The sequence below is a fragment of the Sorghum bicolor genome, chromosome 6 (genome assembly GCF_000003195.3).
Source record: "Sorghum bicolor cultivar BTx623 chromosome 6, Sorghum_bicolor_NCBIv3, whole genome shotgun sequence".
In the NCBI taxonomy this organism is placed as follows: Eukaryota; Viridiplantae; Streptophyta; class Magnoliopsida; order Poales; family Poaceae; genus Sorghum; species Sorghum bicolor.
The window spans coordinates 19,551,656-19,556,839 of NC_012875.2; positions in this window are offsets into that span (position 1 = coordinate 19,551,656).

Below are 5,184 nucleotides of genomic sequence, written 5' to 3' on the forward strand. Positions count from 1 at the left end.
CGAAGCAAGATTGCATATGACACACGTCATCTAGGAGTTCCATTGGGTGCGTTCAAATTGATTTCTTAACATATGGTATGTTGCATGCAAACTGTGCAACTATCTTGCATCAAGATTAGCATTATATCTGAACATACCAAATCGAGCTTCCACTTGAGCCTCTTTAACTACGAGTACCATCGGGTGCGTCTAAAATGGTTTCTTAGCTTATGGTGCATTAGGCATAAACCGTGCACATATATTCTACCAAAACTAACAGTCTCTAAACGAACTGAAGCAAGATTCCATATGACACAAATCATCAAGGAGTTATATCAGGTGCGTCCTAATTCATTTCTAAGCATATTGTATGTTCCATGCAAACCGTGCATCTATCTTGCATCAAGATTAGCACTATCTCCAAACAGACCGAACTGAGCATCCACTTGAGCCCCTTCACCTAGAAGTACCAACAAGTGTGTCCAAAATGGTTTCTTAGACTAAGGTGCATTAGGTGCAAACTGTGCACCTATCTTGCACCGAAACTAACAATGTCTCCAAATGGACCAAAGCGAGATTCGAAATGACACACGTCATCAAGGAGTTCCATCGGGTGCATCCAAATTGATTTCCAAGCATATGGTATGTTTCATGCAAACCATGCACCTACCTTGCATAAGGATTAGCACTATCTCCAAACTGACTGAACCAAGCTTTCACTTGAGCCTCTTCACCGAGGTGTACCAAATAGTGCGTCCAAAATGGTTTCTTAGACTATGGTGCATTAGGCACAAACTGTGGACCTATCTTGCACTAAAACTTACAATGTCTACAAACAGACCGAAGCAAGATTCCATATGACACACGTCATTTAGGAGTTCCATTGGGTGCGTCCAAATTGATTTCCAAGCATATGGTATGTTCCTTGCAAATCATGCACCTAACTTGCATCAAGATTAGCACTATATCCAAATAGATCAAACCGAGCTTCCACTTGAGCCTCTTCACCGAAGTACCAACAGGTGCTTCCAAAATGGTTTCTTAGACTATGGTGCATTAGGCGCAAACCATGCACATATCTTGCACCAAAACTAACACTATTTCTAAACAGACCAAAGCGAGATTCCATATGACACACGTCATCAAGGAGTTCCATCGGGTGCATCCAATTTGATTTCCAAGCATATGGTATGTTCCATGCAAACCGTGCACCTATCTTGCATCAAGATTAGCACTATCTCCAAACAGACCGAACCGAGCTTCCACTTGAGCCTCTTCATCTAGGAGTACAAACAGGTGCGTCAAAAATGGTTTCTTAGACTATGGTGCATTAGGCACAAACTATGCACCTATCTTGCCCCGAAACTAACATTGTCTCCAAACAGACCGAAGCGAGATTGCCTATGACACACGTCATCTAGGAGTTCCATTGGGTGCGTCCAAATTGATTTCTTAACATATAGTACGTTACATACAAACTGTGCAACTATCTTACATCAAGATTAGCACTATATCCGAACAGACCAAATCAAGCCTCCCACTGAGCCTCTTCAACTACGAGTACCATCGGGTGTGTCTAAAATGGTTTCTTAGCCTATGGTGCACTAGGCGTAAACCGTGCACATATCTTCTACCCCAACTAACATTGTCTCTAAACGAACCGAAGCAAGATTCCATATGACACAAATCATCAAGGAGTTATATCAGGTGCGTCCTAATTGATTTCTAAGCATATCGTATGTTCCATGCAAACCGTGCATCTATCTTGCATCAAGATTACCACTATGTCCAAACAGACCGAACCGAGCATCCACTTGAGCCCCTTCATCTAGGAGTACCAACAAGTGCGTCCAAAATGGTTTCTTAGACTATGGTGCATTAGGTGCAAACTGTGCACCTATCTTGCACCGAAACTAACAATGTCTCCAAATGGACTGAAGTGAGATTCCAAATGACACACGTCATCAAGGAGTTCCATCGGGTGCATCCAAATTGATTTCCAAGCATATGGTATGTTCCAAGCAAACCATGTACCTACCTTGCATAAGGATTAGCGCTATCTCCAAACTGACCGAACCAAGCTTCCACTTGAGCCTCTTCACCCAGGAGTACCAAATAGTGCGTCCAAAATGGTTTCTTAGAATATGGTGCATTAGGCGCAACCTGTGCACCTATCTTGCACTAAAACTTACAATGTCTACAAACGGACCGAAGCAAGATTCCATATGACACACATCATCTAGGGTTCCATTGGGTGCGTCCAAATTGATTTCTAAGCATATGGTATGTTCCTTGCAAATCATGCACCTATCTTGCATCAAGATTATTACTATCTCCAAACAGACTGAACCGAGCTTCCACATGAGCCTTTTCATCTAGGGGTACAAACAGGTGCATCAAAAATGGTTTCTTAGACAATTTTGCATTAGGCACAAACTATGCACGTATCTTGCACCGAAACTAACATTGTCACCAAACAGACCGAAGCGAGATTCCATATGACACACGTCATCTAGGAGTTCCATTGGGTGCGTCTAAATTGATTTCCTAACATATGGTACGTTCCATGCAAACTGTGCAACTATCTTGCATCAATATTAGCACTATATCTGAACAGACCAAATCGAGCCTCCACTTGAGCCTCTCCAACTACGAGTACCATCGGATGCGTCTAAAATGGTTTCTTAGCCTATGGTGCATTAGGCGTAAACCATGCACATATCTTCTATCAAAACTAACAGTCTCTAGTCAAACCGAAGCAAGATTCCATATGACACACATCATCAAGGAGTTATATCAGGTGCGTCCTAATTGATTTTTGACCATATGGTATGTTCCATGCAGACTGTGCATCTATCTTGCATCAAGATTAGCACTATCTCCAAACAGACCAAACTGAGCTTTCACTTGAGCCCCTTGACCTAGGAGTACCGTCAGGTGCGTCCAAAATGGTTTCTTATCCTATAGTGCATTAGGTGCAAACCGTGCACCTATCTAGCACCGAAACTAACACTGACTCTAAACGGACTGAAGTGAGATTCCATGACACATGTCATCTAGGAGTTCCATCTGGTGCGTCCAATTTGATTTCTAAGCATGTGGTATGTTCCATGCAAATCGTGCACCTATCTTGCATCAAGATTAGCACTATCTCTAAACAGATCGAACCGAGCCTCCACTTGAGCCTCTTCACCTAGGAGTACCAACAGGTGCTTCCAAAATGGTTTCTTAGACTTTGGTGCATTAGGCGCAAACCGTGCACATATCTTGCACTAAAACTAATACTGTCTCTATGCACAACAAAGCGAGATTCTTTATGACACACGTCATCATGGAGTTCTATCGGGTGTGTCCAAATTAATTTCTAAGCATATGGTACGTTCCATGCAAACTGTGCAACTATCTTGCATCAAGATTAGCACTATATCTGAACAGACCAAATCGAGCCTCCACTTGAGCCTCTTCAACTACGAGTACCATCGGATGCGTCTAAAATGGTTTCTTAGCCTATGGTGCATTAGGCGTAAACCATGCACATATCTTCTATCAAAACTAACAGTCTCTAGTCAAACCGAAGCAAGATTCCATATGACACACATCATCAAGGAGTTATATCAGGTGCGTCCTAATTGATTTTTGACCATATGGTATGTTCCATGCAGACTGTGCATCTATCTTGCATCAAGATTAGCACTATCTCCAAACAGACCAAACTGAGCTTTCACTTGAGCCCCTTGACCTAAGAGTTCCATTGGGTGCGTCCAAAATGGTTTCTTATCCTATAGTGCATTAGGTGCAAACCGTGCACCTATCTAGCACCGAAACTAACTCTGTCTCGAAACGGACCGAAGTGAGATTCCATATGACACATGTCATCTAGGAGTTCCATCTGGTGCGTCCAATTTGATTTCTAAGCATATGGCATGCAAATCGTGCACCTATCTTGCATCAAGATTAGCACTATCTCTAAACAGATCGAACCGAGCCTCCACTTGAGCCTCTTCACCTAGGAGTACCAACATGTGCTTCCAAAATGGTTTCTTAGACTTTGGTGCATTAGGCACAAACCATGCACGTATCTTGCACTGAAACTAATACTGTCTCTATGCACACCAAAGCGAGATTCTTTATGACACACGTCATCATGGAGTTCTATCGGGTGTGTCCAAATTAATTTCTAAGCATATGGTATGTTCCATGCAGACCGTGCATCTACCTTGCATCGAGATTAGCAATATCTCCAAACAGATCAAACCGAGCTTCCACTTGAGCCTCTTCACGGAAGTACCAATAGGTGCTTCCAAAATGGTTTCTTAGACTATGGTGCATTAGGCGCAAACCATGCACATATATTGCACCGAAACTAACACTGTTTCTAAACAGACCAAAGTGAGATTCCATATGACACATGGCATCAAGGAGTTCCATCGGGTGCATCCAAATTGATTTCCAAGCATGTGGTATGTTCCATGCAAACCGTGCACCTATCTTGCATCAAGATTAGCACTATCTCCAAATAGACCGAACCGAGCTTCCACTTGAGCCTCTTCATCTAGGAGTACAAACAGGTGTGTCAATAATGGTTTCTTAGACTATGGTGCATTAGGCACAAACTATGCACCTATCTTGCACCGAAACTAACAATGTCTCCAAATGGACCAAAGCGAGATTCGAAATGACACACGTCATCAAGGAGTTCCATTGGGTGCGTTCAAATTGATTTCCAAGCATATGGTATGTTTCATGCAAACCATGCACCTACCTTGCATAAGGATTAGCACTATCTCCAAACTGACTGAACCAAGCTTTCACTTGAGCCTCTTCACCGAGGTGTACCAAATAGTGCGTCCAAAATGGTTTCTTAGACTATGGTGCATTAGGCACAAACTGTGGACCTATCTTGCACTAAAACTTACAATGTCTACAAACAGACCGAAGCAAGATTCCATATGACACACGTCATTTAGGAGTTCCATTGGGTGCGTCCAAATTGATTTCCAAGCATATGGTATGTTCCTTGCAAATCATGCACCTAACTTGCATCAAGATTAGCACTATATCCAAATAGATCAAACCGAGCTTCCACTTGAGCCTCTTCACCGAAGTACCAACAGTTGCTTCCAAAATGTTTCTTAGACTATGTGCATTAGTCGTTACGACCGCCTATACAAAATGGATGGCTCCCGACGTGCCGTCTGTCGTCTC